The sequence below is a fragment of the Salvelinus namaycush genome, chromosome 2 (assembly GCF_016432855.1).
Source record: "Salvelinus namaycush isolate Seneca chromosome 2, SaNama_1.0, whole genome shotgun sequence".
NCBI classification, from domain to species: Eukaryota; Metazoa; Chordata; class Actinopteri; order Salmoniformes; family Salmonidae; genus Salvelinus; species Salvelinus namaycush.
Window position 1 is genome coordinate 43,344,603 of NC_052308.1, and position 24,384 is coordinate 43,368,986.

At 39.6% G+C, this 24,384-nt stretch overlaps 3 long non-coding RNA genes across 4 annotated transcripts; all 3 read left to right on the top strand.

Moving 5' to 3' along the window:
* Window positions 1-3,508: 3,508 nt before the first annotated feature.
* On the top strand, window positions 3,509-4,908 carry LOC120063478. Of its 2 annotated transcripts, XR_005478512.1 has the most exons (4): window positions 3,509-3,570; window positions 4,102-4,164; window positions 4,335-4,358; window positions 4,617-4,908. It is a non-coding gene; the product is annotated as an uncharacterized LOC120063478 (long non-coding RNA). The 2 variants fall into 2 exon arrangements; XR_005478511.1 differs by having other exon boundaries at window positions 4,335-4,908.
* Window positions 4,909-5,104: 196 nt separating this feature from the next.
* Window positions 5,105-19,669, top strand: LOC120063458. The gene is made up of 4 exons (XR_005478504.1): window positions 5,105-5,161; window positions 5,290-5,382; window positions 5,544-5,562; window positions 19,643-19,669. It is a non-coding gene; the product is annotated as an uncharacterized LOC120063458 (long non-coding RNA).
* Window positions 19,670-19,814: 145 nt separating this feature from the next.
* On the top strand, window positions 19,815-20,395 carry LOC120063587. The gene is made up of 3 exons (XR_005478528.1): window positions 19,815-19,889; window positions 20,192-20,220; window positions 20,331-20,395. It is a non-coding gene; the product is annotated as an uncharacterized LOC120063587 (long non-coding RNA).
* Window positions 20,396-24,384: the final 3,989 nt, after the last annotated feature.

Consider the following 24,384-nt stretch of genomic DNA (forward strand, 5'->3'; position numbering starts at 1 on the left):
TCCTCACCGGCCTGGCTGCGTGGTTGAGTTGGATGTAGCCTCTCAGCTGCGTCAGGCGTGTCCCCCGTGTCTGTAGTCGTAGGGGACAGAAAACAGTGTCCGATTTCAAAAAGGCGTTTACTGCGAAAGCATACCATGCGATTATGTTAGGTCAGCACCTAGTCACAGAAAACCATACAGCCATTTTTCCAGCCAAAGAGAGGAGTCACAAAAAGCAGAAATAGAGCTAAAATTAATCGCTAACCTTTGATGATCTTCATCAGATGGCACTCATAGGACTTCATGTTACACAATACATGTATGTTTTGTTCAATAAAGTTCTTATTTCTATCCAAAAATCTCAGTTTACATTGGCGCGTTATGGTCAGAAATGCATTGTCTCAAACAAATGTCCGGTGAAAGTGCAGAGAGCCACATCAAATTACAGAAATACTCACCATAAACATTGATAAACGATACAAGTTTTAAACATACGAATAATGATAAAGTTCTCCTTAATGCAACCGCTGTGTCAGATTTCAAAAAGGCTTTACGGAGAAAGCACACTTTGCAATTATGTTAGGTCTGCACCTAGCCACAGAAACCTATATAGCCATTTTCCAGCCATGGAGAGTGTCAGAAAAGTCAGAAATAGCATTAAAATTAATCACTTACCTTTGATGATCTTCATCTGGTGGCACTTCCAGGTCTCCATGTTAGACAATAAATGTTAGTTTTGATCAATAATGTCCCTCTTTATGACCAAATACCTCCTTTTTGTTCACACGTTTTGTCCAATAATCCGAATGCTTAAGGTGCGTGCACTAATTCCAGACGAAAAGTTTTTAAAAAGTACAATAAAAGTTAGTAGAAACATGCAAAACGATGTTTAAAAACAATCCTCCGGTTGTTTTTGTCATAAATAATCAATAATATTTCAACCGGACAAAAGCTTCGTCAATAGGAAAGGAGAAACAAGAAAGGCGCGTTCCCGATCAGGCGCATGGCTGATGAATGGAAATTTCAACTGGCCACTGATTGAAAGTGCTGTATCTCCCCATTTTTCAGAGTAAAAGCCTGAAACAATGCCTAAAGACTGGCCACATGTAGAGGAAGCCACGGAGCTCATGAACTGGGTCCTAAGTATTTGTATGGTGGATAGGCTTTCAATGGAAAAACAGCCTTTCAAAATAATGGTACTTCCTGGTTGGATTTTCCTCAGGTTTTCACCTGCCATATCAGTTCTGTTATACCCACAGACATTACTTTAACAGTTTTGGAACCTTTAGAGTGTTTTCTATCCACATCTGCTAATTATATGCATATCCTATATTCTGGGCCTGAGTAGCAGGCAGATTATTTTGGGCACGCTTTTCATCCAAAATTCACAATGCTGCCCCCTACCCTAGTGAAGTTAAGAGAATTAAGTGAAAGGCAATCGTTGTAAAGACACAGCACACATTATTAAATGGCACTCATAAATAGGAATGAGATAAGACATGCTGATACGTAATATAAAGAGAATGACAGGCTCTAATTTAGTGAGAGTCAGTGTCACTTGTGAAATATAAACTCAGCAAAAAAAGAAATGTCCCTTTTTCAGGACCCTGTCTTTCAAAGATAATACATAAAAATCCAAATAACTTGCAGATCTTCATTGTAAAGGATTTAAACACTGTTTCCCATGCTTGTTCAATGAACCATAAACAATTCATGAACATGCACCTGTGGAACAGTCATTAAGACACTAACAGCTTACAGACGTTAGGCAATTAAGGTCACAGTTATGAAAACTTAGGACACTAAAGAGGCCCTTCTACTGACTCTGAAAAACACCAAAAGAAACATGCCCAGGGTCCCTGCTCATCTGTGTGAACGTGCCTTAGGCATGCTGCAAGAAGGCATGAGGACTGCAGATGTGGCCAGGGCAAAAAATTGCAATGTCCGTACTGTGAGACGCCTAAGACAGCGCTACAGGGAGACAAGACGGACAGCTGATCATCCTCGCAGTGGCAGACCATGTGTAACAACACCTGCACAGGATCGGTACATCCAAACATCACACCTGCGGGACAGGTACAGGAAGGCAAAAACAACTGCCAAGGTTACACCAGGAACGCACAATCCCTCCATCAGTGCTCAGACTGTCCGCAATAGGCTGAGAGAGGCTGGACTGAGGGCTTGTAGGCTTGTTGTAAGGCAGGTCCTCACCAGACATCACCGGCAACAATGTTGCCTATGGGCACAAACCCACGGTCGCTGGACCAGACAGGATTGGCAAAAAGTGCTCTTCATTAACGAGTCGCGGTTTTGTCTTACCAGGGGTGATGGTTGGATTTGCGTTTATCGTGAAGGAACGAGCGTTACACCGAGGCCTGTACTCTGGAGCGGGATCGATTTGGAGGTGGAGGGTTTGTCATGGTCTGGGGCGGTGTGTCACAGCATCATCGGACTGAGCTTGTTGTCATTGCAGGCAATCTCAACGCTGTGCGTTACAGGGAAGACATCCTCCTCCCTCATGTGGTACCCTTCCTGCAGGCTCATCCTGACATGACCCTCCAGCATGACAATGCCACCATCCATACTGCTCGTTCTGTGCGTGATTTCCTGCAAGACAGGAATGTTAGTGTTCTGCCATGGCCAGCGAAGAGCAAGGATCTCAATCCCATTGAGCACGTTTGTGACCTGTTGGATCGGAGGGTGAGGGCTAGGGCCATTCCCCCCAGAAATGTCCGGGAACTTGCAGGTGCCTTGGTGGAAGAGTGGGGTAACATCTCACAGCAAGAACTGGCAAGTATGGTGCATTCCATGAGGAGGAGATGCACTGCAGTACTTAATGCAGCTGGTGGCCACACCAGATACTGACTGTTACTTTTGATTTTGACCCCCCCTTTGTTCAGGGACACATTATTCAATTTCTTTTAGTCACATGTCTATGGAACTTGTTCAGTTTATGTCTCAGTTGTTGAATCTTGTCATATTCATACAAATATTTACACATGTTAAGTTTGCTGAAAATAAATGCAGTTGACAGTGAGAGGACGTTTCTTTTTTTGCTGAGTTTACATTACATTCAAATAGAGTGATGCAAAAAGGAGTCTCTGTCCTTTCCTAACATATCCAAAACCAGACATTACAGTCTATTTTGATTGGTTCTTCATCGTCATCTGTTTGATCCCTGGATCCGTCAGTCCTGACACCACCTGTAAACTGTATGTTGGAGAGGAGAGTCAGCAATTATTCACAGAAAATATCTGGAAAGAAAAAAGCAAAGGTTCCAAACAGTGGTTCTGTAGATTCACTGTAACTGAGAGGGATATTATCAGAAGTCTACAGTCAGTGAGGCGTAAGGAGGTGAGCTGTGACTACAGAGTGAGCTCAGGACCAGAATCTCTCTCTCCAGCAGTGATGGGAAAAGCTTTGGCTGCAGGTCTTCATGATCTGACTCACTTTGAATTTAGCATCTTCTTAGTATGATTATATAAATTCTGACAAAAAAACTAAATACCACATTTCAATCCCAAATTATTTCAGATCTGTTGGGAGTTCACATCAGTGATCCAACAACTATACAGACACCTTCTATAGCAGGTAGGCTACACATTTGTCCTTTTATAGTGACACTGCTTTTATTTGAAAGCAAAGCAGGTTTCAGCAATAAGAATAGTTGTGTTCATGTGTAAATGAAGCGGTTCTGTTAGTTAATTAAGCTGTTCTATAGATATGACACCAGCCTCAACACCAATGTCTGGGATCATCAGCACAAGTAATAGAATGTCTGTGTGCATCTAGTCAAGTGTTTAGATCGTATCTATGCGCTGTTTGACTTCTGCTGTTAGATAACATGGTGACTTCATTCTAGGAAGCTGTCAACAACAATCAACACCTTATCTGTCCTGAAAGACTTGATCACCTTATGAATTGGTCTTATCATCTCTATAATGAGGAGAAATATAATCTACCAGGGCTAGAAGCAATCTGTCCGTCGTGATTTTTATAGTCTTACTTTGCCCACTTTGAATAGATAAATCATGAAGGTATTTCAAAAGGCCAACAACACCATGATGATCATTAATACGATCATGAATAAAATGCAAATTTCATTATTATGTGTTTTCTCAGTGGGTTTGACTCCAGGTCCTAGATCTACTTTGCCTCCCAGCACGACAGTGAGTCCTACAGAAGGTGTGTTGGGCCTCTAAATTACCATCTCTGCAAATACCAATTGTACAGTCAAGAGTTTAGATTATGGGCCTGTAAAATGAAGAAGACCCAAATGTGAATGTAAAACCTTATTCTTGTGTAGTCATATTGCTTCCCACTTGTTTCAACTGTTACTTGTACCTTTACCCCAGACACCACAGTGACACCAACTACCAGTAAGTAGATCCACCAATTTAAACTTAGTTTGCAAATACAATATCTTTGTTCACATTCATTAACTAAAGCTCTGACCGGTTAACTAATAGATGTATTCATAGCTGCTTGTAATTCCAGTCCAGATTTGTGTACTTTTAGTCCATCTGATTTGTAGGTAATGTGCAGTGTACTTCTCTCTTTCTGCTTAATTAATGACCTTAGATATTACATTCATTTACATTTGTTCTTGTGTAATATGAGTAATCTCTTCTCACCAGGTTTGACCTCCCCTTTGACCCCTAGCACGGCAGTGAATCCTTTATCAGGTCTCTTAGTCATCTTTATCTAGTTAGCTAATATAAGTAAAACAAATAGAGTAGCTTATCTTCTCCATGTTTTTGTATGTTTTTTTCCCATCACAAATTTGCCTCATTACAAAAAGAGGTTGATATTTGATTGATTAAAATCAACCCATTTAGATGTATTTTTGTATAATCAGATCCAATGATTTGCTTTGCATCAGGGTCGACTGTTTGCTGTACTTTGACCACTGACACCCCAGCAAGTCCAACTGAAAGTAAGTATAGCCAATAGGTTTAATTTAGTTTGCTAAATATTTTTGTCTATTAAAGCATAAACCAGTATACAAATATAGCCAAATGTGAATTCAGTCAAAGGTTTAGGATTAATCAAACAATTTGTCTCTTCTTAGAAATATTTGCATAACTCTGTTATTAAACTGTCCTTCTCTCTTGCATGTGCCCAGGAGGTCAAAGCTCCACAGAAAGTGATGTGGAATCAAACAGTCAAGAAAGCATTCTGGGTAAGTATCCTTTTCGAGCTGTCTTTTCTCACACATATGAAAACAGAGCTGTGCACATTTTCTTAGACGAACAATAATGTGGTCCAAGAGCTAATGACCTCTCCCGATGTCATCATGTCACCAAATAGTGGGGCAAATATGGCAGGCAGCAGTGAGTGTGGCTTCTGGAGTGGGCGTGCTCCTGGTAGGATTGACAGCTGTCTGTCTCTGCAGGAGGACCAGTGAGTACATTTGATTCTGCAAAACAAATAATTTGCAAATTTACCGTGCTGACATTAATGTAAGTGACTTTGGCATGGGTTCATTTATCAACTCATTTTGATCATATTGTATAGGTTAGGCTATATTCAATATAATTAATTTAGCCTCATTTGTTTTTCAGAGAAAAACTATTCTCAGAGGTAAGAATTCTCCTTGTGAATATGATGCAGATTGTATCAACCTTTAGTTCTGTATTGTCCATGATGAGATGTTCTTACCACAAACTTCTTATACTTTTACGTTGTACAGACTTACAGCCAGACAGGATGATCACAGCCAATGTATGTTCCAAACAAAATACATCAACATAGACACACATACAACTTACAGAACTATATACACGCATGTACAAACACTGTAATTCCATTTTCATTGTGTTTCAGTTGTAGATGATTTGGTGTCTAAGGGAGCGGTGAGCAGCGGAGTCATGGTAAGTATTTTACATTACAGTGGTATCTGTACACATATACCCCTCTGACAGAGGAGGCTGGTGGGATGAGTTATAGGAGGACAGGCTCATTGTAATGATTGTAATGGATTTAATAGGACGGAGTCAAACACATCAAACACATCAAAACTATGTGTTCGACTCCATTCTATTCATTCCATTTCAACGATTACAATGAGACCGTCCTCCTATAACTCCTCTCACCAGCATCCTCTGCCCTCTGACTGTCTGATCTGAGGATCAATACCTTAATGTTACATTAGTGGTGCTTCAACATATGAATGTTCAAAGTATCAAATCAACAGCTATATTTATTTACAGATTTATATGGTAATTTATATTTATTAACAAATAAGATGTTTTTCAACAGAAATCATTTCTGTGCAAATGTGTTCCTAAGTAGGTACAGAGTTTAGTCTTATAAACTATTTTTGATCAAATAACCTACATCTTGCATTGGACATGTGTAGACCTCAGAATGACACAAAACCCACAAACACTTCCTGTGATACAAAGGAGGGTGCAGTTCATGTCACGAGTTAGAGAGCAGAATAGACAGACAGTTTTTAGACTGGAGGATAAAAAGTCTATCTCTTCTCTCTCTTCTTCTCCCTCTCTCTCTACTACAGGTGGATTCAGGAGATGCTGGAATCGATTCTCAGATAACTTATGTACTGTCCACGTTCATGCCCTCAGGTTTGTCCCTCAGAACTCAGAACCATCTGCAAGTGCGCAGCTACTGTAAATGCTTAAACTTTGGGCCTAACCATATCAAAACTCATATATGACACTTAAAACAGAAATGAATGTGTCAGAGCATCAGCAGCGTGAGAATAGAGCTGTAGATCTGCAGGGTGGTTTGAGTCAGGAGGAGAAGTGTGAAGTGACATTAAGCCTTGTTACTTGCACTTCTTCTGTTTGGCTGTTACTAACGCAATAGGGCAAACTCGACTAAGTAACACACATGCAATTTAGACATGTAATATACACATGACCCCCCTCAAACACACACTCATACATACATACACAACCTCTTACTCATGGAATTGTCTCTCTCTGTGATGTGCAAGTCCCGTTGATGTGGATACACAGGCATTTGCAAATGAACATGTAAGTACAGCACAAATAATTGCATGGAGTATAGATATATCGTTGTACAGTTCATTGTATCATATTGTTATATTATTATATGTAGCACTGTTTTCACAGACAGACTGACTAGAGGATTAAAGTATCTCTCTCTCTCTCTCTCTCTCTCTCTCTCTCTCTCTCTCTCTCTCTCTCTCTCTCTCTCTCTCACACTCTCTCACGCTCTCTCTCACTTCTGACAACACTTTAGGGGCTCCCGAGTGGCACTGCATCTCAGTGCTAGAGGTGTCACAACAGACACCCTGGTTCAAATCCAGGCTGTTTCACACCAGGCCGTGATTGGGAGTCCCATAGGGCGGCATACAATTGTCCGGGTTTGGCCGGTGTAGGCAGTCATTGTAAATAAGAATTTGTTCTTAACTGACTTGCCTAGTTAAATAAAGGTTAAATAAACGTTTAAAAAGTCACTCTCGCCGTGTTTTATGACTTTCAGTTTAAGATTGGTACCATGTATACAGCTCAATCCCCGACAGACCAGCAACCTCAGCCCAGCCGGATGGGTTGTACAGTCTTCTGCAGACACACTGAAACTACACCTCTATGTCTCACACATCTCACACAAATACATTCTTTCTCATATGATATCCTTTGTTTATCACACATCCAGTTACTGTAAATAAGTTGCTTAAGATATTTATACTGTATTACACATGTTCAACTGGTTTCTGTTACATGTCTATCCATAATATCTGTTACTGTGTTAATATTTATATTTTGGAGTTTTTGGAGGAGTCCGGGGCATACTCCCCTTTGAGCATTTTTCTTGTTTCTTCCCCCTAGTAAATGCCAAATCTACTGTATTTATGTCTATTATTTCACCTCTGTGATACCTCCTTCCATAACAGTTGGATACAATTAATTTCCTATTGAGCAAAACATAATCCAAAACACAACCAAAACAAACTGCAAATGTATCCAACAGGTTAAAAAAAAAGAGTCAATAAGTATTCAACCCCTTTGTTATGGAAAGCCTAAATAAGTCCAGGAGTAGAAATGTGCTTAACAAGTCACATATTAAGTTGCATGAACTCACTTTGTGTGCAATAATAGTGTTTAAAATGATTTTTAATGACCTCATCTCTGTACCCCGCACATACAACTATCTGTAAGGTCGGTCCGTCAAGGAGTGAATTTCAAACACAGATTCAACCACAAAGACCAGGGAGGTTGTCTAATGCCTCATATAGAAGGACACTTATTGGTAGATGTGGGGAAAAAAGAAGAAGCAGCCATTGAATATCCATTTGAGCATGGTGAAGGTATTAATTACACTTTGGATACTGGCATCATTCCTAACTTTGTTGCCGGAGAGGAAGAAACCCGCTCAGAGATTTCACCATGAGCCCAATCATGACTTTAAAACAGTTACAGAGTTTATTGGCTGTGATAGGAGAAAACTGAGGATGGATCAACAACATTGTAGTTAATCTACCATACTAACCTAAATGACGGAGTGAAAAGAAGGAAGCTTGTACCTGTTTGCAACAAGGCACTAAAGTAATTCTGCAAAAAATGTGGCAAAGCAATTCACTCTTATGTCCTGAATACAAAATGCTATTTTTGGGGCAAATCGAATACAACACGTTACTGAGTACCACTCCATATTTTCAAGCACAGTGGTGGCAGCGTCATGTTATGGGTATACTTGTAATCATTAAGGACTGGGGAGGTTTTCAGGATAGAAAATTAACAGAATGGAGCTAAACATAGGCAAAGTCCTAGAGGGAAACCTGGTCAAGTCTGCTTTCCACCAGACACTGGGAGATGAATTCACCTTTCTGTAGGATATTAACCTAAAACACAAGGCTAAATCTACACTGGAGTTGCTTACCAAGAAGACAGTGAAAGGCAGAGTTACAGTTTTGAGTTAAATCTACTTGAAAATCTATGGCAAGATCTGAAACGGTTGTTTGGGAATGATCAACAACCAATTGGACGGAGCTTGAAGACATTTGAAAAGAATAATGGGCAAATGTTGCACAATCCAGGTGTGGAAAGCTCTTAGAGACTTAGAGACCCAGAAAGACTCACAGCTGTAATCGCTGCCAAAGGTGCTTCTACAAAGTATTGACTCAGGGGTGTAAAAACTTATCAAAATGAGATATTTCTCTATTTCATTTTCAATGTTTTCAGTTTGTCATAATGGGGTATTGTGTGTAGATGGGTGAGACATAAAATACATTAAAATACATTTTGAATTCAGGCTGTAACAGAATAATAATAATAATTATTATTATAATAATCAGTCAAGGGGAATGAAAACTTTATGAAAATATCCTCAAATAAAGGGGAAATTCTGTACTGTCGCTTTAATGAAAACATTCTATCTCAAATCTAAAATACTGGAGAAAAGAGCCAAATATATTTTTTGGGCTTCACTGTCCACATGCATATGGAGGGGAGTGTATGACCGATAAATTATTCTGATTGTTCAGATACCCTTACCCCTGCAACATTAGCTCACGCTTGCCGTATGAGACTGTTGTTAAGGTTTTTGCTCTCTGTGGTTTTGTAGTGAACAAGCTCCACATCTACTTCTCTATTCAAACAATCCTCTGACTCAGTCACACACCTTACTGTGAAGTCAGACTAACAGTATGTAGCTGTCTGACAAATGGCATTGTTCATCCCTGATATGGCTGGTCATCTGTTCTTGGTCATCCTCCTTTTTGGTGAGTTATTTCTAAATTTCTACAGTTTCATCATCTGTTTGTTCTACAGGATATTCCTCTTCTTCTCTCCTGTCACGAATCCCGCTTCCTGAGTCTGTTTTTGCCTGTGTTCTGTCCTGGAGTGTTTTTTCCGGTGTCCTGGAACGCACCCTGTCTGGTTGCCGGGCGACGTAGCTGGTTGGGAGATCTCTGATTTACCGCACCTGTTTCCAATCCGCTATCTGCACACCTGGTCCTGATCATCACCCCTCCACTTCATAAGCACTGACCTGACATCCATTCCCTGCCGGATCGTTAGCCATGAACAGTATGTTGTGCCAGTGTATCAACCTCCAGTTTGATAGAGTTTGTTTTGTTGTTTTGTACGTTTTGCTTGCCTTGAACTTTTTTTCTGTCTACAGTCATTCACCCGGAACACTCATCTCATCCCTACCTGGTCGTCGGTGACTTCAGTTACTTCATTGGATCTTCCTATTCAATCCCATCAACTCACCTCCGCTGCCCGCTCCATCACTTGGATTTTTCTATCACTACATTCAAACTTGTAAATAAATACTCACCTTCGTCTTACTCTCCTTGTCCTGGTCTGCTTCTGGGTTCAACTTTAGAAAACCGTGACACTCTCCCCTCTTTTAGTCTTTTACTTTAGGAACTCTCGATATTTCTGAATCTCTTGACTATGATGAGTGTCTTGTATCTTATTCCATTAATCATCTTATTTATTGCTCTCTATCATTATTTAACATTTTGTTCAGAAAATAATGGCCATCGCTTGATCCCCATTAATGCATTACAGTAGATTATGCTACATTACCAACTTGTGTGAAGTGTTCCGGTATCTCATGTAGAATACATTTTTTTAGAATGTCAGACGATAACATATTTTATCATTTCTAGATACCTTCCAATCCATCAAAGCCCAAGGTCAGTATCAAACTTATGAGTTTTTAGTTACCCTGGAAATATATAATCTTATCATTCAAACGTAACATTAGCTGATAGTGTATCCATCTGACACTATGAATTCAACAGGAATGACTGATAAATGATTAATACAATACAGTGCTGAAGGTTGGCAGTTCAAATCCGTATACAGTGAACCTACTTCTGTCCAAATTCAGGGTAAAACAAATGTCTATAGCTGTAAACACTGCAAACACTGTACTGCTCAATTGGTCCTCTACAAATACGCTATTATTGTCTTTTGTAAAGAGCCGTTTCATGAAGCAATATATTATATCCCCATTATTTCCCATACTATCGCTGGGAATTATTCTCAAAGATCTAGGGTCTGAAAAAACTAAGTGTGATTGTTTTATGTTTAACGGCTGACAGTACATTTCCCAAACCAGTAACAAAATGCTCAGTTCTCTCTGTCCTCTCAGATCTTCCTCAACACAGTCTGGAATATTTTTACGTATGTTGTAATAAGCCATTACTTAAAACAATATATATTTCACATACTATCATTATATGAACGAATGGACCTTATTATCAAAATCCTTTAGTCTCAATAAACTTGAAGATAAATGTTTTTAGACATTAAATGTTGATAGATTTACTTGATTTTATAATAGACATGCATATTTAAATCCAATTGAATGGTTGTCAGTAAATTTCTCAAAACAAGTCAAACATTTGAAATACTCCTCTCTTCTGATCTTACAGGCCCTCCTCTTCCCAGGTTGACAGTGAGTCCTGCAGTCATCAGAGAGAGAGACACAGTTCAGCTGAGATGTCACACTTCTCAATCTACCTCTGTGTCTCAGTGTTACTTCTACACAGAGGGGAGATATCCTAAACCCTCACCCTGTACGAGGTCACTCACAGGGGCTGAGCTGCTCTCGTGGGCAGGTGAACGTTTATCTGCCGAGGTCAAACAGATGTTTTTACACAGTAGAGACTCACTATCCATCAACACACAGTCATCCTGCGCCTATCACTATTCTTGGTAAAATAGTAGTATTATTATGAATACACTGATCTGATTGGCTCACTGTAATCAGATTGGAATATGTAATGTCATGCTAACATATACAGACTTTAGTTCTTACTCTTTTTGTTATCTAGTACAGAAAGAGGTGTGTATTCTCATTAACCTACAGTATGGACAGTTATTGATGTGTTCTCCTCACAGGTAAACTGCAGAAACCAGACATTAGTGTCAATGACGAATCTTCTCATGACATCACCATTATTTGTGTACTTCCTGAGTCTGTCAGTGATGGTCATAGCTGTAACATGTACACTGGATACCAGCCTCAGGCCTACAAAGAGGCTTGGGTCAGGAGATTTAACGCAGCATTATCCAAACTATTCTGTACCTTCAGTGTTACTAAAAATGATCTGTTCAGGCATCTGCAGTTGGAGAGAGATGTGAGCTGTGACTATAGAGTGAACACAGGATCACACTCTCTGTCTCCCCGCAGTGATACATACATTATTACAGGTAAGATACTTACATAAAAATACAGAAATATGTATGAAATACATATATACTGTATGTACATTTTTTAAGGGCAGGTTTATTAGTATGGGCAAAAACTTGTTAAATAAACATTGTTTATACCTCTTTTTAACAAAAAAATATGTTTCCTTCTGATGGCATTAAATCAACGTGGAAAATGTATTGGATTTGCCAAAATAATTTTGTGAATGTTGGTCTTTTTTTCACCCAACATTGAACCTAAATCCAATGACATGGATGAAATGTTGTTGATTTCACTTTGAATTCACATTAGTTGACAACTCAATCAAATGTAAATCAAAACGAGGTGTAGAACTGACGTCTGTGCCCATTGGGCAAATGCTTAATTTATTGCTAACTTATTTTGAACAAATTAATTAATTTTAATTAACGTTTTTAAATCACAGTCCAAGTTAATTCAAAATAGTTATACAAATCACAAGTCCATGTCATGTTTATGACCATCATGATTTGAACTTGCATAGTGAAAGACTGCAGGCTCTACAATATATTGTTATGTGCAGAATAGTGTGCCTTGTACTTCATTAAGTCGTTGTCCTCTCCCAACAGGTCAGAAACCAAATATTACAGTCAGTCTGAAAGAGAACCTCCATCTGTTTAATTCCTGGCTCTGTCAGTAATGACACCACCTGTAACCTGTATGTTGGAGAGCAGAGTAAGCGTCTTTTTAGAGCACACGTCTGGAAGAAGAAACACACAGATTCCAAATACTGGTTCTGTCAATTCTCTGTGGACGAGAATGATCTTATTAGAAGTCTACAGTCAGTGAGGAGTAAGGAGGTGAGCTGTGACTACAGCGTGAGCTCAGGACCAAACTCTCTCTCACCACGCAGTGATGTGTACAGCTTTACAGGTGAGTCATTATCTATACAGTAAGAATCTATCAGTGCTGCAGGTCTTCATGATCTGACTACCCATTGATTTGTTTAATATGACTATATTCATTCTGACCCCCCCCCCCCACTAACTCAATAACTCACTCATCTTCGCTCGCTCCTTGGAGCACAGCACCTTGACATATGGATCTCCACACTGTCTTATTCTGGGCCAGGTCCCAGGCTGATCTGGTGTTGAGTCCCAGGTTGTGTAGTTTAAATTCTTTGTTGAACTGGTTCAGTGTTTAGATTGTATCTATGCACTGTTAGGCTTCTGCTGTTAGATACATGGTGACCTTATTCTAGGAAGCTGATAACAACAATCAACACCGTATCTGTCCTGAAAGACTTTATCACATTATGAATTGGTCTTATCATCTCTATAATGAGGAGAAATATCATCTACCAGGGCTAGAAGCAATCTGTCCATAGTAAATGTGATAGTCCTACTTTGCCCACTTTGAATAGATAAGTCATGAAGGTATTTCAAAAGGCCAACAACACCATGATAATCAATAATACGATCATTAATAAAATGCTAATTTCATTAATATGTGTTTTCTCAGTGGGTTTGACTCAAGGTCCTAGATCTACTTTGCCTACCAGCACGACAGTGAGTCCTACAGAAGGTGTGTTGGGCCTCTAAATGACCATCTATGCAAATACCAATTATACAGTCAATGGTTTAGATTACGGGCCTGTAAAATTAAGAGACCAACATTATGTAATACCTTATTCTTGTGTAATTATATTGCTTCCCACTAGTTTCGACTGTTACTTCTACTTTGACCCCAGACACCCCAGTGAGATCAACTACCAGTAAGTAGGCCCACTAATTTTAATTTACATGTATATTTTTGTTACCATTCATTCACTAAAGCTCCATCCGATTTATGAATTGACCCACTCATAGCTGCTTGTAATTTCAGTCTAGATTTGTGTACTTTTAGTCCATCTGATTTGTAGGTAATGTGTAGTGTACTTCTCTCTTTATGCCTATTGAATGACCTTAGATATTAAATTAATTTACATTTGTTCTTGTGTAATCTCTTCTCACTAGGTTTGACCTCTCCTTTGACCCCCAGCATGGCAGTAAATCCTACATCAGGTGTGTTGGTCATCTTTCTCTAGTTAGCAGAAAGGACCTAAACAAATAGGCTAGATTTATTTTACTCAGGTTTTTACTCCTAATTTCCCCTGATTAAAAAAATAGGTTTATATCTCATTAATTAAATCAACTCATTTAAATACCTTCATTTTTGTATAATCAGATCCAATGACTTTGTTTTGCACCAGGTTCGACCGCTAGTTCTACTTTGACAACTGACACACCAAAGAGTCCACATGATTTTAGTTTAGTGGCGTAATAAGTTGTGTTGTGTGTTAACTGTTATTAAACAGTCTCTCTCTTGCATGTGCCCAGGAGGTCAAAGCTCCACAGAAAGCAGTCTGGGTAAGCATCCATCTCTAGCTGACTACCTGTCTTTTCTCAGACAAATTAGACATTTACAGGAAGGAAGTGAAGTTTACAATAAAAAATATTCTATATTATTCTCAGAAAATAAAATGTCTATCTCCAACTCCCTTACCATGTAGGTCCATTGCTTGTTCAAGTGGTGTTGATATCTGATAGAGTTTTGGTTAATACATCCCATGCCTGAATTGTATTTGCCCGAGCTTTGTTTATCATGGCCGCTGATCGCTCTATAGGAACAATATCTTGAAAATATAATAACCGTGTTTGAGGCAAGAGGATTGTAGGGGTAATCCACTAAGGATAACCTTTTTTTTGCTGCTGTTAACCCCGCATAAATTATTATTTTCTGAACCAGTTATCATTCAACAAAAATAAAGGTGGATCTTCACAGGGAAACACATTTTTGTAAGGACATTTGGAACATGTGAACAGAACTGGGACACCACAGGACATTCCCAAAACATTAGTGTTACAACAGTACTCATACGCCATCTCTCACATATTGGAGTAGGAATCAGCTTCATCTTAAAACATTTAATGGTGTTGCATAACTTCTATGTATACGCTTATAATGTATAAGCTGGTGTGCTGGGTTTTTAGAGGTAACAAATACATTTCCCCAAATGGTATCCCAGTTCAGGTCAGGCCCCAATCCCTGCATTTCACAGTCCCATACTAGAGTGACACCCAATGTAGAGCATTTAACAGACAGCAGGCAATCATAAGTGGCAGAGACCATTCTAGAAGTTATTGAAGGGAATATCCATGTAAGCATTATGTGGGATGTTAACAGGGCATCCCATGGTACACCATAAGCTTTTAAGGTTCTGGGTTTTAACAGTAATATGCCAAATTATGTAATTGTGAGCATTTAATCTTTCTACTGACTGAGTTGTGTTGTTCTCTAACAGAAATAATGAATACCTTTCTATTTGTGTAATCAGATACAGAATTGACTTGTATTACTTTCCAGCAGTTTTGACTGTTACTTCTACTTTGACCCCTGACATCACAGTGAGACCAACTAGTAAGTATCCCTTACTTTACAATGACATGTTTAGTTCACTCTAATTCACTAAAGCTCCAACAGGTTTACTCATAGACTTATTCATAGCTGCTTGTACGGTCACTGTACTTTGTTGTACTTTTCTTAGATATGAATGGCCCCCGGAGGGGATGGCTGCCGTTTTACGGGTTCCTAACCAATTGTGCCATTCTGGGTGTTTTTTTTGCGTTGTTTGTGACTTGTTTTGTGCATAATGTTTCTGCCACCGTCTCTTATGACCGAAAAGAGCTTCTGGACATCAGAACAGCGATTACTCGCTGGGCGAAGATTTTTTCTTAATGAATTGAAGGAGAAAGATTTACGTCTCTTCACAGACCAGGCCCAAAGCCCCGTCATTCGCATGAAGAGGAGATTCCGATACAGGGGCCGCAGATCATGATGTTTGGTGAGAATTCGTCTGCAAGTGGATAATCCTGGTTTACCATCCGTATCTTACGTTTCACCAAGTCATGACTGAACGAGAACATGGATCATATACAGTTGGCTGGGTTTTCCGTGCATCGGCAAGACAGAACAATAAACCTCCAGTAAGACGAGGGGTGGTGGTCTGTGTCTATTTGTCAAAAACAACTGGAAGTCTAGAGGTCTTGCTCGCCTGAGGTAGAATATCTCATGATAAGCTGTAGACCACACTATTTACCAAGAGAGTTTATCTATATTTTTCGTAGCTGTCTATTTACCACCATAAACCGATGCAGGCACGAAGACTGCACTCAATGAGCTGTATAAGGCCATAAGCAAACAAGAGAATGCTCATCCAGAAGCGGCGCTCCTAGTAGCTGGGGACTTTAATGCGGGAAAACCTAAATCCATTTTACGTAATTTCTACCAGCATGTCAAATGTGCAACCAGAGGAAAAAAAATCTCTAGACCACCTTTACTCCACACACAGAGATGCGTACAAATCTCTCCCTCACCCTCCATTTGGCAAATCTGACCATAATTCTATCCTCCTGATTCCTGCTAACAAGCAAAGACTCAAGCAGGACTTACCATTGATTTGCTCATAACGGAAGTGGTCAGATGACACGCATGCTAAGCTACAGGACAGTTTTTCTAGCACAGACTGGAATATGTTTTGGGATTCATCCGATGGCATTGAGGCATGGGATGTATTAACCAAAACCCACTACAATTCACATACCGCCCCAACAGATCCACAAATGACGCAATCGCTATTGGTCTCAACATTGCCTTTTCCCACCTGGACAAAAGGAACACCTACGTGAGAATGCTGTTTGCTGACTAAAGCTCAGCGTTCAACACTATATTTCCCCTTAAAGCTCATCACTAAGCTAAGTACCCAGGGCCTTAAATCCTCCCTCTGCAACTGGATCCTGGACTTCCTGATGGGCCGCCCCCAGGTTGTAACGGTAGGCAACAACAAAATCTGCCTCATTGATCCTCAACACAGGGGCCTGTCAAAGGTGTGTGTTGACTCCCCTCGTGTACTACCTGTTCATCCACAGGTGCTTGGTCATGCACGTCTCCAACACCATCATTAAGTTTGCCTACGACACAATGGTGGTAGGCCTGATCACCGACAATGATGAGACAGCCTATAGGGAGGAGGTCAGAGACCTGTCAGTGTGATGCCAAGACAACAAGCACGCCCCCATTCACATTGACGGGGCTGTAGTGGAGCAGGTTCGAGAGCTTTAACTTCCTTGGTGTCCACATCACTAACAAACTATCATTGTCCAAACACACCAAGGCAGTCGTGAAGAAGGCATGACAATGCCTATCCCCTCTCAGGAGACTGAAAATATTTGTCATGGGATTCTCAAAAAGTTATACAGCTGCACCATCGAGAGCATCCTGACTGATTGCATCACCGCTTGGTATGGCAACTGCTCGGCATCCGACCGCAGAGGTTAGTGTACATCACTGGGGACAAGCTTCCTGCCATCCAGGACATCTATACCAGGCGGGGTCAGAGGAAGGCCCTAAAAATTGTCAAAGACTCCAGTCACCCAAGTCATAAACTTTTCTCTATGCTACCGCATGGCAAGTGGTACCGGATCGCCAATTCTAGGTCCAAAAGGCTCCTTAACAGCTTCTACCCCCAAGCCATAAGACTGCTAAAGAGTTCATCAAATGTCTAACCAGACTATTTGCATTCACCTACTTTTTACGTTGCTGCTACTCGTTGTTTATTTACTATGCATAGTCACTTTACACCTTCCTACATATACATATTACCTGAATTCCCTCCTGTATATAGCCTCGTTATTGTTATTTTATTGTGTTACTTTTAATTGTTTTAATTTTTAATTTATTTAATTATTTATATATATTTTTACATCTAATATTTTCTTACTTAAAAAAATGTAATTGTTGAAAGTAAGTGTTTCATGGTAAGGCTGTATTGTAACACCTGTTGTAAAACATTTTATTTTATTTGATATGAAACAAATGTACATTTCTCTTCTCACCAGGTTTGACCTCTCATTTGGCCCCTAGCACAGCAGTGAATCCTACATCAGGTGTGTTGGTCATCTTTAGTTAGTAAAACTGAAAAATAATGACATATTTTGTCAAACCCAGGTCTTTGTATTCTTTTTTCATCACAAATGTGCCTAATTACTAGAAAAGAGGTTGATATTGGATTAATTAAATCATCCCATTAAGATACCTTATTGTATAACCAGATTCAATGACTTTGCTTTGCACCAGATTTGACTGTTAGTCCTACTTTGACAACGGACACACCAAAGAGTCCAACTGAAAGTGAGTATGGCCACACGGTTTTGGTTTATTGGTGTTTACTAAGTTGTGATGTGTGTTAACTGTTAACAAACCGTCTCTATCTTGCATGTGCACAGGAAGTCAAAGCTCCACAGACAGCGTTATGAATTCAAACATTAAAAAAGGAGTTTGGGGTAAGTATCCTTATTTAGTAATCCCACAGCAAAAATGCACTTGTCTTTTCCTGCTAGCACTGACTTTGCTGATAACTACTTTGTTGATGGAAAATGTACTTGTTGTGGTTGTGATATGTTATTGCCTCACCTAGCTATCTTAAGATGAATGCACTAATGTAAGTCACTCTGGATAAGAGACTCTGCTAAATTACTTGTCGCGGAAATTACCATCAGGGACACCTGAAGTCAATATTAAATGAATAATTCTTTATTATCAACAAGTTGGAGAGGTTCCAACAAACTTAATGTACCATAGTACACGTTGGTCGGGAGCTCCGCCGGGGAAGTCCCATTAGTTGTCTTATATACTGCTTAAACAGACAAGTTATATTTGCAAGATTTAGCTTATTCATTATTCATAATTCATTCATCATTAACGTTTGGTTCATGCATGTGACCAACTGAGACACCCCTTTCGGTTTTCAAAACAATGTTCTTGGCGCACTGCCAAATTGCTTATGCTGATAGTGAGGATTCCTCCCAGTCACGATCAATCAGTCACTTGCATGAACCCAGTCCAATTGGTTATTAGAAAAGCACAAACATTACATTTTCCTTCACAGACTCAAATGTAAAACGCTTAGCTGACTTGCTGTCTTTTCTCACATATATGAAAACAGAAACATTTACAAAGACTAATAATAAAGTGTTATTCTAACACCTGTCTACCATTGAAGTATTTACATTTGGATTAAGAGCTAATGACCTCTTCTGATGACATCATGTCACCAAACAGCGGTGCAATTATGGCAGGCAGCAGTGGGTATGTCTTCTGGAGTGGGCGTGTTCCTGATGGGATTGACAGCTGTCTATCTCTGCAGGAGGACCAGTGAGTACTTTCCGATTCTGCATAACAAATAATTTGCAAACATTTTCCTTTCTCATATTAATATAAGTGCCTTTGACATGGGTTAATCTTTCAACTCCTTTTGGTGATATTGTGTAGTGTAGGCTATATTCAATATCATTCATTTAGTCTAATTTGTTTTTCAGAGAAAACCAATTCTCAGAGGTAAGAATTCCCCTTGTGAATATGATGCAGATTGTATCAACCTTTAGTTCTGTATTGTCCATGATGAGATGTTCTTACCACAACCTTCTTATACTTTTATGTTGTACAGACCTACAGCCAGACAGGATGATCACAGGCAATGTATGTTCCAAACAAAATACATCAAACACTGTACACACTACTAACACAACTACACACATGCATGTACAAACACATATTCTAATTTCATTTTAATTTTGTTTCTGTTGTAGATGATTTGGTGATGGGAGCTATGAGCAGTGCAGGCATGTTGGATTCAAGGGATGCTGGGATCTATTCTCTCATCGCCTATGTACCGTCCACATTTTTGCCCTCAGGTGAGTTTGTAACAGAAGGTCTTCTGTCCCTGTCTTCCTGACCTGGGACGTGAATTTGGGACACTCAGCACAATAACACTTAATCACTCAATGCCAACCAAACTAACTTACATTTTTTAGTCAGAGCATCTTGAAAGCGTGAGAACAGAGCTGTAAGTCTCCAGGGTGGTTTGAGTCAGGAGGGGAAGTGTGAAGGGACATCAAACCCTGTTATTTTCACTTCTCCTGACCCCCCCCCCCCCCCCCCCCCCCCAGAAAAAAACTACCTCTTACTTGTGTCTTTGTCTCTCTGTGAGGTGCAGGTCCTGTGAAGCAATCTGCAAATGAAGATGTAAGTACAGCAAAATTAATTACCTTGGATATAGATACATACTGGTTTTCAGACGGACAGACAGACAGTCTGAGGGAAAATAAGGATCTTTCTCTCTCTCTTTCCTCCAGGCTGATTCAGAGAATGCAGGGGTCTACAGCCTGATCACTTCTGTACCATCCACATCTATACCATTAGGTTTGTCTATTTAACTCAATCCCAATGATTCATAACATGTAGGGCATTTTATAGGACTCAAAGTTGTTTAGGCGTGTATGTTGGTCTGATGTAGTCATATCAGTAATCATGTATGTATATAAGTTATACATAAGATAATGTGTTAGAGCATGAGAATAGAGAATAGTACTTCTACAGGATGGTTTGAGTCAGGAGGAGAAGTGTGAAGGGACATTAAGTACAGCAAATTGACAAACAACCACACACACACACACACACACACACACACACACACACACACACACACACACACACACACACACACACACACACACACACACTCACTCAGGCTCCCTCTGTGTTGTACAGGCCCTGTTGAAGAAAATGGAAAGTCATCTGAAAACAACAATGTAAGTTCAGAATCACCCACTGTGTTTGATGATTGTGAACGACTCTCCGTTTCAGATTGATGTTACATACTTTTAAGTTACATTACATTTACATTACTGTAGAATTAAAGGACTGTCTGTCCTTAAACTGTCTTTCTTTTCTCTAGTCTGATACGTACCACGTATACAGCTCAATCCCCGACAGACCAGCAACCTCAGCCCAGCCGGATGGGTTGTACAGTCTTCTGCAGACACACTGAAACTACACCACTGGCTCTCTGTATGTCTCACAGAAATACTCTTTATTTCAGGATGTCCTTTATTTATCATACATCATGCTACTGTAAATAAGTATCTAATACATCTACTGCGGTGCCGTTTCTATTTATAAGCGACATACAGTAAGCAGCCACTAGAGGCCCCTCCAGAAGAAAACGTAGGATAGTAGAATACACAACGTGCAGTTTCGAAATGTGGTTCTGCATCAGCATTTTTTTTCTTGTTATGTCAGTCACTGACAGTCACTCAATTATCCCATGTCAGCTAAGATGTTATAGATTGCTAGGCCCAGTTAGTCTCGCCAGCTATCTAAGTCTTGTAGTAATGGCCAAATTACTGCCCAGGGGCCCTGACCTCCAGGGGGCCCCCAATGATTTTGTTAGTCACTCTCACTCAGATATCAAATGAACATGGCATAAGTCATGGCAAAATGTTTAGAATTGCAGTAAATTAGCTTTAAAACGGAATTTTAATTATTTCAATGACAATGGCACCACGTGTTGAATTTCAGGAAATTTGCTTAATAACTGCAAAGTTCTCTCTGCCCCATGGCAAAATGAGTAGAATTGCAGGACATTAACTTTAAAGCTCCAAATGTTTCTCTCCGCCGTCATGAGCGGGGCCACTAAAATGTTTTGTCGGCGAGGTGGGCAAATCTCGCTTAGGGCGCCCAAAATGCTTGGAACTGCCGTAATTCACTGTATCACAAATAGACACATGGCTTGTGTTACATGCCTATCCATAATATCTGTTAATGTGTTAGTATTTTTATTTGGGGATTTTGGAGGGGTCCGGGGCATACTCCCCTTTAAACATTTTTTAAGTAAATTCCCAAGTAAATATATAGTGTATTTATATCTATTCTGTCATGTGTGTGGTGTCTCCTTCCATAACGGTTTGATACAGTTTACTAAATAAAATATATTTGTGATCAAAATCCATAGATACAGACAATTTAAAATAAATAAATATGTAACATATTCACACATAATGCAAAAAACAGGTAAATTAGGAAATTAAGATAAATTAAGTCATTAAGATCCAAAGTGGTATTGCAAAGACATTTTTCTTGGTGAAATTCATCTTGCGTTGAAATATGCTTATAATATAATCCAGATGCATCCAAAAAATCTGGGGAAAAAGTATAATTTTATTTTAACAATTTTTGCGGCAAAAGTTAGCAAACCCCAAAAGCCTGATCTTACAGCAAAAGTATTGATCTTGATATTGCCCACATACTTTGTTACAAGCTACAAAATATAACATTTCGGTTTTACATTTTTTGACATGGTTGGCAACATCAGATAATCAAAACTGAAAAATGTAGATTTCCTAAATGCTATTCAAATCTCCCAATTTCTCCATGTTTACTTGTTAACTTGTTATTTTCTAAGTTCCCAGTTGAATTTCAACTTACTCAGCACCTCAGTCGCTCCTTCAATGGGCAGTGTTGTAGACACATTCTAGCCTTGAAGTCCAATGACTGCGGAGTGGTTTAGATGTAAATGGTGTGAGAACACAACTTCATTACATGTTTGTCCAGTTATAATATGAGCTTACATTCTGTTTCGATGCACACTTGAGCCCAGCGGTCAGGATGGTCGATTATGCTATGGGGGATGGCTTTGTTTGTTGAAAAGGGGTGGCTCTCCCCTCACCTCCCATATACACTCTACAAACTGTACATATATCTTTCTATTGTGTTATTAACTGTACGTTGGTTTATGTGTAACTCTGTGTTGTTGTTTTTGTCACACTGCTTTGCTTTATCTTGGCCAGGTCGCAGTTGTAAATGAGAACTTGTTCTCAACTGGCCTACCTGGTTAAATAAATGTGAAATAAAATAAAATAAAAAATAAATACCTCTTCTATAAGACTTTTATCCTCTCTGGGATCCTCTCTGGGAACTTAAGGTATTTGAAAACGTTAATAATCGATCCAATTGAAGACGGGTCTATCTGTTTTCTATACAGGAGATCAACAAACTAACGCTACGTTTCTAGTCTTGCGCAACTCTCAAACAGTACACATGACGTTACACTGTTTCCAGGTGGCCTTACTTCTTCATTGCACAAAGGAATAACCTCAACCTATTTTCAAAGACTGGTGACATCCAGTGGAAGCGGTAGGAACTGAAAACAGGATGATTATAAATCTAGTATTCCAATGAAACCTCATTGAACAGACAGTGACCTAAAAAAAATAAAAAAATAATGGTTAGTCCTCGGGGTTTTGCCTGCTACATAAGTTCTGTTATACTTACAGACATGATTCAAACAGTTTTAGAAACTTCAGAGTGTTTTCTATCCGAATCTACTAATAATATGCATATCTTATATTCTGGGGATGAGTAGAACGAAGTTGAAATTGGGCACGCTATTTATCCAAAAGTGAAAATGCTGCCCCCTATCCTAGAGAAGCATTAAGGTACAGCAAATACAAATCCTATGTTTTTTTTCTCCGTTTGAAATGCTCTCTTCTGTAAAACAAAAAAGTAAGCAGAATAAATTGACTTTGACCATTCCCTCATCTTTGTTAGTATTTTACATGATTTGATCTTGATTATTCAAGATCATGCAAAAACTATGTACTGTTGTCTATGTCACCTTTTTCCGGCCATTGGTGAAGATCAAGGTGCTACATTTCCTTAAATGTTTCTTTCAGTCCATATACAGCGCATTCGGATACCTTGACTTTTCCACATTTTGTTACGTTAAAGCCTCTCTAAAATGGATTAAATAGTCCCCCCCATTTAATCTACACACATTGCCCCATAATGATAAAGCAAAAACAGATTTTTAGACATAGGTTTTTAGACATAAACACTGAAAATGATATTTAAATAAGTATTCAGACCCATTACTCAGTACTTTGCTGAAGCACCTTTGGCAGCAATTACAGCCTCAAGTCTTCTTGGGTATGATGCTACAAGCTTGGCACACCTGTATTTGGGGAGTTTCTCCCATTCTTCTCTGCAGAACCTCTCAAGCTCTGTCAGGTTGGATGTGGAGCGTTGCTGCACAGCTATTTTCAGGTCTCTCCAGAGATGTTTGATCGGGTTCAAGTCCGGGTTCTGGCAGGGCCACTCAAGGACATTCAGAGACTTGTCCCAAATCCACTCCTGCGTTGTCTTCGCTGTGTGCTTAGTGCCATTATCCTATTGGAAGGTAAACCTTCGCCCCAGTCTGAGGTCCTGAGTGCTCTGTAGCAGGTTGTCATCAAGGATCTCTCTGTACTTTGCTCTTTTGTTCTTTCTCTCGATCCTGACATGTCTCCCAGTCACTGCTGCTGAAAACATCCCCACAGCATGATGTTGCCACCACCATGCTTCACCATAGGG